Below are 12,523 nucleotides of genomic sequence, written 5' to 3'. Positions count from 1 at the left end.
GATATTAAATAAAATATCAAAAAGCAACATACCAAAAAATCCAGAGATCTTTCTTTTAAGTAATATAAAAAGTAAAGAATTAGGCCTCAAACTGGATGAAGTGCAAAAAATATTTATTACGATAGCCTTAGCAGTAGCAAAAAATGTATAATGTCAACTTGGAAATCAGAAGAGAGCCTGAGAATACAGCAATGGTACATGGAAATGAATAAATGTATTCCATTGGAAAAAATAACATATAATTTAAAAAATAAAGTCACATTATTTGAACAAATTTGGGAACCGTACATGGAACACAACAGAGGGAGCCTACCGCGGACCTCCACCCCCTAAAATGATAGAATGAGAAGAAGACGAAATGACCTGACCCAGTGTGTAAAAGTCGATGACACAATTTTCTTGTTTATTTTCATTGTGTGATGAGATTGTTTAATGGTTTTATTGTATTGTATATGTTGAATGTTTAATGGGTTTGGAGGGGGGTGGGAAGGAGGGAGGGAAGGGAGGGGGGATAAAAGGGGAGAAAATGCCACTGTGTATATTTAAGAGGGAAATGTTTGTGTGTATTTTGATTGATATGGTTTATAGTGTGAAAATTTTTAAATTTTTTTAAAATTTGGCATTCAACCATTCTGCTCCGCGCTTACCTGCTTTGTCGGCATCCCAGGGCTGGTCGCAGCCATCTTGATTCCTGTGCGCATGCACGTGTCTTTGGTCGGCGCACACGCAGGCCTTCGGTGGGTTTGTGTTGTGGAGTCCGGTTGGCGCACCCGCATGCAGGAGGGAAGCGCACCCCAACGATCGCAGAATTGCATCCTTGACTCTCATGCATATGCCAACTGAATGCTGTGGGACAAACCCAGCGCACATGTGCCTACCAAAGATGCGTACACACGCACAGGAATCAAGATGGCTGCACCCAGCCCCAGGGTCTCAGGATGCACATTTTGTCTCTTACATGCACTGCATTCTCCGTTATAGTTGATAAAATACAACATAAATCACGTCATTTTTTTAAAAATATATTTATTTGGGTCATATGTGCGGATGGTATTCAAAATTATTTCTCGGGAGCTTAAATACATTAAATGAGGCAGCCTCTAAGCAGTGCATCCAACTTTAAGTAATCCCACAGCCATCGGGCTCTGTGATCAGTAAGGGGTTGCTTCAGGTGGGATGTGGATGGAAAGAAAAAGTTTGGAAACCATGTTTTAATCATCTCTCATTGACTTGTTATATAATTATATGTCCTATTTCGATTACTTTTTCCGAAATAAAGCCCCTCACACTTCTCTACATTAAATTCCATCTGCCATCTTTCAGCTCAATTTTCCAGACAAACCAAATCCCTCTGTAATCCCTGAAAACCTTCCTCGCTCTCTACCACACCCCCAATTTTTGTATCATCTGTTTGTTTACTTACCCAGTTAACCACCCCATCATTCAAATCATTAATATAAATTATGAACAACAGGGGACCTAGCACCGATCCTTGAGGCACACCATTCATCACAGGCTTCCATCCTGACAGACAGTTGTCCACCATGACCCTCTGCAGTCTCTCCTCCAGCCACCTTTGAACCCATCTTACTATTTCTCTATTAATCCCTAGTGACTAAACCTTCCTTACTAACCTTTCACAGTTTCAGACCCCCAAAGGAAATGGGCCAACAACAATATTTCTCAAGCAAAATATTTCAGTAACAATTGGCTCTGTGAAAGGGGGCAGAAGGAAAAGGGAGAGAGAGAGAAAATGAGAGGAATGGAGATAGGGAGACGAAGATGGGAGTTGGGGGCCTAATGGAAGTTAATGGCAATGGCATCCGGTTGGAGGGGCCCCAGTCAGAAGATGAGCTATTGTTCCTCCAGTTTGTGGGTGGTCTCAGTCTGGCCTTGGACAGGTGTTCTCCAGCATTTTTTACTGCTTCCTTTACAGCAAGGGAGGCAGGAGAGGGGAGTGGGGGATACATGATCAGGATTAGGGCTACAGTAGGCCATTTCCTCTTCGCAGATGGGCATAACAAGAGGTGTGGGGGGAGGGAGAGGGAGGTTCAGACGGGATCTGAAAAAGGCACTTTTCACCCAAAGGTGGGTGAGGATCTGGAACACAGTGAGGGGTGGGGGAGGTAGAGATTCCCATCTGGACTGACTGTTAATTCAAGTTTTTTGTCATCTGATTGTACAAGTACAACCCAACGAAACAGCAGCGTTCTCCGGTCCTCAGTGCAAAACACATGGACACACACCCAGATGCAACACACACACACACACACACACACACACACACACACACACACAGAGGCAGGATAAGTATTTTATCTATACAAATAAATCGATCAGTATTGTTTTGTACAAACAAAAATCTCGGAGGGTCAGTGTGAGTGGTTCCTGTGGGAAGAAGCTGATCCTCACCCTGGTGGTGCTGGCTCTGATCCTCCTGCATCTCTTCTCCTGATGGGAGTAGCCGTGTGCAGGGTGGAAGGGGTCCTCAGTGATTTTGCATGCCCTCTTTCAGACAACGACCCCGGTAGATTACGGTGATATGGTGGGGGGTGGGGGTGGGGAAAGGGAGAGATCCTCTCTGCTGTCTTGTGGATTGACCTCTAATTGACTGTCAGGGGTGGTAGGGGCAATGGGATCGATGTCAAGGGTATGATCATCGACAGGGGCTGCAGGCTGAAGGGCCTGTATCTGTGCTTTGCCACGAAGAACTGCAGCATGGAGATGGGTGCTGATGCCCCAATTTCGGCTGACAAGAGAAGTTCAAGGGAGTTCCGTAAAGGATCGGACAATTGGTTCCTGATCCTTTGGTTAGATCATCCCGTCTCCCAGGAAGAGCAGAGTGGGCTGCCTCGATGACTAGCGCCCAGTAGCACCCTAATCTACTGTGATGAAATGCTTTGAAAGGTTGGCCAGGATAGCACTAGATAAATTAACAGAATGGTATAAACAAGGAGGCTTACAACTGCCAAATTTTAAAAATTATTATAGAGCCGCACAATTAAGATACCTATCAGATTTTTACCAAACAAGGGAAAAGCCAGATTGGACTAGATTAGAACTAGATAAAATAGGGGAAAAGATACCTGAACACATATTATATAAATGGGATGAAAAATTGGTACAACGTAGGAGTTCTCCAGTATTACATCATCTACTCAATATTTGGAAGAAGATTCATGTAGAAAGGAATAAAACAAATTACCAATTACCAAAACTAATAATGACGCAAAATCAGTTACTCCCTTTTACAATAGATAACCTTTCCTTTAGAGAATGGGAGAAAAAAGGGATCAAAAGAATAGAAAATTGTTTTTCAGGAAATAGATTATTATCCTTTGAACAAATGAAAGATAAATACAATATAACTCAAGATACAGTGCTGGCATATTACCAGTTGAGATCCTACTTGAAGGACAAATTAGGAAGCAGTCTGAGTTTACCAGAGGGAAGTAACTTTGAATATGTGATTACAGATACAATGATAATCAAAAGATTTATAACAAATATGTATATTAAACTGCAAGAAAAGGAGTATGAGGAAACAAATGGTAAAACTAAACAAAAATGGGAACAAGATTTAAATATAAAGAAAAAAAAGGAAACATGGGAGAAGTTATGTTCTGGAACGATGAGAAATACAATAAATACGAGGTTACATATGATACAATATAACTGGATACACAGGCTAAACATTACACCTCAAAAGTTAAATAAATGGGACCCAACAGTATCTGACAGATGTTTTCGTTGTAAAAAAGAAATAGGAACAACAATTCATGCAATCTGGACATGTGAGAAAGTAGAAAAATTTTGGGAAGATCTAAACCAGATATTAAATAAAATTACAGAAAACAATATACCAAAAAACCCAGAGATCTTCCTCCTAAGTAACATAAAAAACAAAGAATTTGGACTTGATTTGGATGGTGCACAAAAAAGATTTGTTAAGATAGCTCTAGCGGAGGAGACACGTGATGGAGTAGTGGCCGGACGGTGAACTCCAGCCCTCTCCAGAAAAGTCAAAAAAAATAAAGGAAAGCACAAAGACACAAAAATAAAAATTAAAGTAAAGTGAATATAAAGGTGGAAAGAAGATGGCGACGAAAAAAGAAAAATCGAAACCAACGGTAAGAAGAGAGGAAGAGAAGACAACGGAAGAAGAAGGAGAAGGCCTTACCTGTTCGAAGAGGCCCGCAGTGGAGAGAGAAACCCGCTCCCTCAGGTCGGTAGAAAGTGGACTACAAAAATGGCTCGCTGAGCTGAGTAAAAGTGCGCAACCGCGCATGCAAAGAAACACACCGACGGGAGGGGCGACCAGCTGGGGAGTCGATCTCCACAGCCGGCAATGACAGCTGCAGAACAGCAACAGCAAGAGGAGAACATAGAAGACAACGAAAACAAGAAAGAAGAGAAGAAAAAGACAACAAAGAAACAACAGATGGCCAACCCAGAGGAAGAAGAAGAGGAAGAGGAAGAATACAGTGAAATGGAAGAAGAAGGGAAAGGCAAGACAATGGATATACTTTCTCTTATTAAAGAATACATGGATTCATTGAAAGAATGGCAAGCACAAGAATTTAGTGATTTAAGAAGAAGAATAAACAGTACAGAAGAGAAAGTGAATAAAATAGATATGACCTTATCAGAAATGGGAAAAAGAATGGACAAGGTGGAAGAACGAGAAGCAGCAGTAGAAATGGAGGTAGAGGACTGTTAGCTCAGAAAATAGATATAATGGAAAATTATAACAGAAGAAATAACATAAAGATAGTGGGCCTTAAGAAAGATGAAGAAGGCAAGAATATGAGAGAGTTTATAAAAGATTGGATCCCCAGGATCTTAGGATGTCCAGAACTACAGCAAGAAATGGAAATAGAAAGGGCACAGAGGGCATTAACCTTTAAACCACAACCACAACAAAAGCCATGATCTATTTTAGTAAAATTCCTAAGATATACTACAAGAGAAAAGATACTGGAGAAAACAATGGAGAAAGTAAGAGAGGACAACAAACCACTGGAGTACAAAGGGCGAAAAATCTTTATTTATTCAGATATAAGTTTTGAACTCCTGAAGAAGAGAAAGGAGTTCAATACAGCAAAGGCGATTTTATGGAAGAAAGGGTATAAATTTATACTAAAGCATCCAGCGGTATTGAAAATATTTATTCCAGGACAGCAAAACAGACTATTCTCGGATCCAGAGGAAGCACGAAAATTTGCAGAACAATTACAAAATAGACTGAGAGATGAAGACGTGTAACGAGAGTACAAAAGACTGCGAACTAAAAAGACACATAAGTTTTGAACTCCAGAAGAAGAGGAAGGAGTTCAATACAGCGAAAACGATCTTATGGAAAAAGACTATTCTCGGATCCAGAGGAAGCAAGGAAATTTGCAGAACAACTACAGAACAAGCAGAGAGATGAAGACATGTAATAAGAGTAAAAATGACAACGATCTATATGTATGTGTGTAAAGGGGTATATGTGTGTATATATATCGTGTGCATACATGAAGGTATCCGTATTTAGAGGAAAATATATAGAGTATAGACAAGAATTAATAAGGGAGGGAAATGGAATAGAGGGAATAAGGAGGGAATTAAAAGAGTGACCTTTGTTACATATGAAAATTGAAATCTTTTCTGGGGGGGGGGGTTGGGTGGGGAGGAGTTACGGTCAGCTGATGTTAGCGAGTGAATTCGCAAATCCAAATGGAGAGGGGAGATGTGGTTGTCCGACAAGGGATAAAGGACAACTCAGGAGGGGAAGGGGAGATTGGGGTTAAAGAAGTTTTAAATAGGAGAATAGGGAAAATGTTTGATGTTTTAGAAATGTTGTCTTATGAAGTGTTCAAAACAAGAAAGCAGAAATGGATAAGAAGGAAAGGTAATGATGGAGAAACGGAAAGGGAAGATAAACAAAGTATAAAATGGCTACGCTGAACTATATGACTTTAAATATTAATGGTATACATAACCAAATTAAAAGGAAGAAACTGCTAAATTTACTGAAAAAAGAAAAAATTGATATAGCATTTGTGCAAGAAACACATTTAACTGAATTGGAGCACAAGAAATTAAAGAGAGATTGGGTAGGACACGTAACAGCAGCACCGTATAATTCAAAAGCAAGAGGAGTAGCTATATTAATTAGTAAAAATGTGCCATTTAAAATAGAAGAGGGGAAAAACCAGACTGGACGAGATTAGAATTAGATAAAATAGGGGAAAAGATACCTGAACACATATTAAATAAATGGGACGAAAAATTGGTACAACATAGAACTTCTCCAGTATTACATCATCTCCTCAATATTTGGAAGAAGATTCATGTAGAAAGAAATAAAACAAATTATCAATTACCAAAACTAATATTGACGCAAAATAAGCTACTCCCTTTTACAATAGATAACCTTTCCTTTAGAGAATGGGAAAAAAAGGGATTAAAAGAATAGAAAATTGTTTTTCAGGAAGTAGATTCTTATCCTTTGAACAAATGAGAGATAAGTACAATATAACTGGAGATACAGCGCTGGCATATTACCAACTGAGATCCTACTTGAAAGATAAATTAGGAAGAAATTTGAGTTTACCAGAGGGAAGTAACCTTGAATATGTGATTACAGATACAAAGTTAATCAAAAGATTTATAACAAATATGTATATTAAACTGCAAGAAAAGGAGAATGAGGAAACAAATGGTAAAACTAAACAAAAATGGGAACAAGATTTAAATATAAAGATAAAAAAGGAAACATGGGAGAAATTATGTACTGGAACGATGAGAAATACAATAAATACGAGGCTACGTATGATACAATATAATTGGTTACACAGACTATACATTACACCGCAAAAGTTAAATAAATGGGACCCAACAGTATCTGATAGATGTTTTCGATGTAAAAAAGAAATGGGAACAACAATTCATGCAATCTGGACATGTGAGAGAGTAGAAAAATTTTGGGATGATCTCAATCAGATATTAAATAAAATAACAGAAAACAATATACCAAAGAATCCAGAGATTTTTCTCCTAAGTAACATAAAAAAACAAAGAATTTGGAATTGATTTGGAGGATGCGCAAAAAAGATTTGTTAAGATAGCTCTAGCCGTAGCAAAAAAATGTATTATGTCAACCTGGAAATTGGAAGATAATTTGAAAATACAACAATGGTATATAGAAATGAATAAATGTATTCCATTAGAAAAAATAACATATAGTTTAAGAAATAATATTGAAATATTCGAACAAGTATGGGAGCCTTACATTAAATACAATAGCGAAAACCTACCGGGGACAAACATTACCTAAGTTGATGGAAGGAGAAGGAAAGAAAAGAATGGACTCAGTAGAATTTCTGGTGTATTTTTGTTGAATGACAACATTGTCTGACGGGTTTAATGCAACCTAGATTGAATACCTAAAATGGATGAGAGGGGGGGGTGGGGGGTGGCTTGGGAGGAGGGAGGGGGGGGAGAAAAAGTCACTGTATATGTGTGAAAAAGAAAAAGTGTACATCATGGCTAATGTGATTTATGGTGTGAAAAATAAAAAAATTTTAAAAATAAATAAATAAATAAAAAATAAAATAGAAGAAGAAGTAATAGATCCAGCAGGGAGATATGTAATGATAAAATGTCAGATATATTCGGAGTTTTGGAATCTACTCAATGTATATTCACCTAACGAAGAAGATCAAAAGTTTATGCAAGATATTTTTTTGAAGATAGCAGATACGCAAGGGAACATATTAATAGGAGGGGATTTCAACCTGAATTTTGACTCAAATATGCACAAAACTGGGAAAAAAATTAACAGAAAGAACAAAGTAACCAAATTTATAATTAAATCGATGGAAGAAATGCAACTTTTGGATATATGGAGGAAACAACACCCAAAGGAAAAGGAATATTCATATTACTCGGCTAGACATAAAACATACTCAAGAATAGACCTATTTTTGTTATCAGCTCGTATGCAAGATAGAGTAAGAAAAACAGAATATAAAGCTAGAATATTATCGGACCATTCACCCTTAATATTGACAATAAAGTTAGAGGACATCCTCCAAGAATGTATAGATGGAGATTAAACCCCATGTTACTCAAAAGGCAGGATTTTAGAGAATTTATTGAAAGACAAATTAAAATGTATTTTGAAATAAATACGAAATCAGTGAAAGATAAGTTTATACTATGGGATGCAATGAAAGCATTCATTAGAGGGCAAATAATAAGTTATGTAACCAAGACGAAAAAGGACTACAATCAGGAAACAGAGCAGTTGGAAAGGGAAATAGTAAATATAGAAAAAGAATTAGCAATGAAGGAAGATACAACTAAAAGAAGAGAATTGGCGGATAAAAAAATAAAATATGAAACACTACAAACATATAAGGTGGAGAAGAATATAATGAAGACAAAACAGAAATATTATGAACTCGGTGAAAAAACGCACAAAATTCTAGCATGGCATCTTAAGACAGAACAAGCTAAGAAAATGGTATTGGCATCAAGGAAAAAAGACAAACAAATCACATATAATCCAAAGGAGATCAAGGAAAACTTTAGAGAATTCCATGAACAATTATACCGAACTGAAAACGAAGGGAAAGAAGGGAAAATAGATGAATTTCTAACTAAAATTGAACTACCAAAACTACAAATAGAGGAACAAAATAAATTAACAGAGCCATTTGGAGTAGTAGAAATACAAGAGATAATAAAAAAATTACCAAATAATAAGACACCAGGAGAGGATGGATTCCCAATGAATTCTATAAAACATTTAAATATTTATTAATTCCGCCCCTCCTGGAAGTAATCAACCAGATTGATAAAACACAAAGCTTACCAGATTCATGTAAAACAGCAATAATTCTTTCTTTGGCTTGGCTTTGCGGACGAAGATTTATGGAGGGGGTAAAAAGTCCACGTCAGCTGCAGGCTCGTTTGTGGCTGACCAGTCCGATGCGGGACAGGCAGACACGATTGCAGCGGTTGCAAGGGAAAATTGGTTGGTTGGGGTTGGGTGTTGGGTTTTTCCTCCTTTGCCTTTTGTCAGTGAGGTGGGCTCTGCGGTCTTCTTCAAAGGAGGCTGCTGCCCGCCAAACTGTGAGGCGCCAAGATGCACGGTTTGAGGCGTTATCAGCCCACTGGCGGTGGTCAATGTGGCAGGCACCAAGAGATTTCTTTAGGCAGTCCTTGTACCTTTTCTTTGGTGCACCTCTGTCACGGTGGCCAGTGGAGAGCTCGCCATATAATACGATCTTGGGAAGGCGATGGTCCTCCATTCTGGAGACGTGACCCATCCAGCGCAGCTGGATCTTCAGCAGCGTGGACTCGATGCTGCCGACCTCTGCCATCTCGAGTACCTCGACGTTAGGGGTGTGAGCGCTCCAATGGATGTTGAGGATGGAGCGGAGACAACGCTGGTGGAAGCGTTCTAGGAGCCGTAGGTGGTGCCGGTAGAGGACCCATGATTCGGAGCCGAACAGGAGTGTGGGTATTACAACGGCTCTGTATACGCTTATCTTTGTGAGGTTTTTCAGTTGGTTGTTTTTCCAGACTCTTTTGTGTAGTCTTCCAAAGGCGCTATTTGCCTTGGCGAGTCTGTTGTCTATCTCATTGTCGATCCTTGCATCTGATGAAATGGTGCAGCCGAGATAGGTAAACTGGTTGACCGTTTTGAGTTTTGTGTGCCCGATGGAGATGTGGGGGGGCTGGTAGTCATGGTGGGGAGCTGGCTGATGGAGGACCTCAGTTTTCTTCAGGCTGACTTCCAGGCCAAACATTTTGGCAGTTTCCGCAAAGCAGGACGTCAAGCGCTGAAGAGCTGGCTCTGAATGGGCAACTAAAGCGGCATCATCTGCAAAGAGTAGTTCACGGACAAGTTTCTCTTGTGTCTTGGTGTGAGCTTGCAGGCGCCTCAGATTGAAGAGACTGCCATCCGTGCGGTACCGGATGTAAACAGCGTCTTCATTGTTGGGGTCTTTCATGGCTTGGTTCAGCATCATGCTGAAGAAGATTGAAAAGAGGGTTGGTGCGAGAACACAGCCTTGCTTCACGCCATTGTTAATGGAGAAGGGTTCAGAGAGCTCATTGCTGTATCTGACCCGACCTTGTTGGTTTTCGTGCAGTTGGATAATCATGTTGAGGAACTTTGGGGGACATCCGATGCGCTCTAGTATTTGCCAAAGCCCTTTCCTGCTCACGGTGTCGAAGGCTTTGGTGAGGTCAACAAAGGTGATGTAGAGTCCTTTGTTTTGTTCTCTACACTTTTCTTGGAGCTGTCTGAGGGCAAAGACCATGTCAGTGGTTCCTCTGTTAGCGCGAAAGCCGCACTGTGATTCTGGGAGAATATTCTCAGCGACACTAGGTATTATTCTATTTAGTAGAATCCTAGCGAAGATTTTGCCTGCAATGGAGAGCAACGTGATTCCCCTGTAGTTTGAGCAGTCTGATTTCTCGCCTTTGTTTTTGTACAGGGTGATGATGGTGGCATCACGAAGATCCTGAGGCAGTTTACCTTGGTCCCAACAAAGCTTGAAAAACTCATGCAGTTTGGCATGCAGAGTTTTGCCGCCAGCCTTCCAGACTTCTGGGGGGATTCCATCCATACCTGCTGCTTTGCCACTTTTCAGTTGTTCGATTGCCTTATATGTCTCATCCAGGGTGGGAACCTCATCCAGCTCTAGCCTTAGGGGCTGTTGAGGGAGCTGGAGCAGGGCGGAATCTTGGACTGAGCGGTTGGTACTGAAAAGAGATTTTACAGTAATACTAAAGCAAGGGAAAGATCCACTCGCACCAGCGTCATATAGACCAATATCTTTACTTAACACAGATTATAAGATAATAGCTAAACTATTAGCAAACAGATTAGCAGAGTATGTACCGAAAATGGTAAATCTAGACCAAACTGGATTTATTAAAAAAAGACACACAACAGACAATATTTGTAAATTTATTAACTTAATTCATGCAGTAGAAGGGAGTAAAGCACCAACAGTAGCAGTTGCTTTAGACACAGAGAAGGCCTTTGACAGAGTAGAATGGAATTATTTGTTCAAAGTATTGCAAAAATTCAGTTTACCAGAGAAGTATATTAATTGGATTCTTTGGCTTGGCTTCGCGGACGAAGATTTATGGAGGGGGTAAAAAGTCCACGTCAGCTGCAGGCTCGTTTGTGGCTGACAAGTCCGATGCGGGACAGGCAGACACGGTTGCAGCGGTTGCAGGGGAAAATTGGTTGGTTGGGGTTGGGTGTTGGGTTTTTCCTCCTTTGCCTTTTGTCAGTGAGGTGGGCTCTGCGGTCTTCTTCAAGGGAGGTTGCTGCCCGCCAAACTGTGAGGCGCCAAGAAGCACGGTTTGAGGCGTTATCAGCCCACTGGCGGTGGTCAATGTGGCAGGCACCAAGAGATTTCTTTAGGCAGTCCTTGTACCTTTTCTTTGGTGCACCTCTGTCACGGTGGCCAGTGGAGAGCTCGCCATATAACACGATCTTGGAAAGGCGATGGTCCTCCATTCCATTCATTGGATTAAAGCATTATATAAGGGTCCATTGGCGAAAGTGACAGTAAATGGATATGTATCAAAGCAATTTAACTTAAGCAGGTCAACACGGCAGGGATGCCCACTATCACCTTTATTGTTTGTGTTAGCTACAGAACCACTAGCAGAATTGATAAGAACAGAAAATAATATAAAAGGAATAAAAATAAAAGACAAGGAATATAAAATCAGTTTATTTGCGGATGATGTTATAGTATACTTAACAGAACCAGAACTATCAATAAAAGAATTATATAAGAAATTGAAGGAATATGGATAAGTGTCGGGTTACAAGATCAACATAAATAAAAGTGAAGCAATGCCTATGAATAATGCGGATTTCTCAAAATTTAAGAAGGAATCACCATTTAGATGGAAAATGCAAGCAATAAGATACCTAAGTGTACAAATAAATAAAAATCTCGGCCAACTATATAAACTCAATTATTATCCACTAATGAAAATATTACAGAACATTTTAGAGCATTGGAAAGATTTACCACTAACCCTAATAGGAAGGATAAACTGTATTAAAATGAACATTTTTCCAAGGATATTATACCTATTTCAGGCATTGCAAATACACCTGACAGAGAAATTCTTTAAGGAGTTAAAGAAAATAATAAGGAAATTTTTATGGAAAGGGGGGAAACCGAGGATAGCACTAGATAAATTAACAGAATGGTATAAACAAGGAGGCTCACAACTGCCAAACTTTAAAAATTATTATAGAGCCGCACAATTAAGATACCTATCAGATTTTATCAAACAAGGGAAAAGCCAGATTGGACCAGATTAGAATTAGATAAAATAGGGGAAAAGATACCTGAACACATATTATATAAATGGGATGAAAAATTGATACAACATAGAAGTTCTCCAGTATTACATCATCTACTCAATATTTGGAAGAAGATTCATGTAGAAAGAAATAAAACAAATTATCAATTACCAAAACTAATAT

The 12,523-nt window shown here is 39.4% G+C and overlaps 1 protein-coding gene across 1 annotated transcript in view; it reads right to left on the bottom strand.

Annotated features, from left to right (window-relative positions):
* The window catches only part of LOC138754665 (zinc-binding protein A33-like), a 46,133-nt gene that overhangs the window by 21,755 nt on the left and 11,855 nt on the right, over nucleotides 1-12,523 (bottom strand). The window lies entirely within an intron of this gene.

Source organism: Narcine bancroftii, chromosome 2, assembly GCF_036971445.1.
Source record: "Narcine bancroftii isolate sNarBan1 chromosome 2, sNarBan1.hap1, whole genome shotgun sequence".
NCBI classification, from domain to species: domain Eukaryota; kingdom Metazoa; phylum Chordata; class Chondrichthyes; order Torpediniformes; family Narcinidae; genus Narcine; species Narcine bancroftii.
The sequence above is the reverse complement of the archived record's forward strand: the minus strand, read 5'-3'. Positions and strand labels throughout refer to the sequence as shown.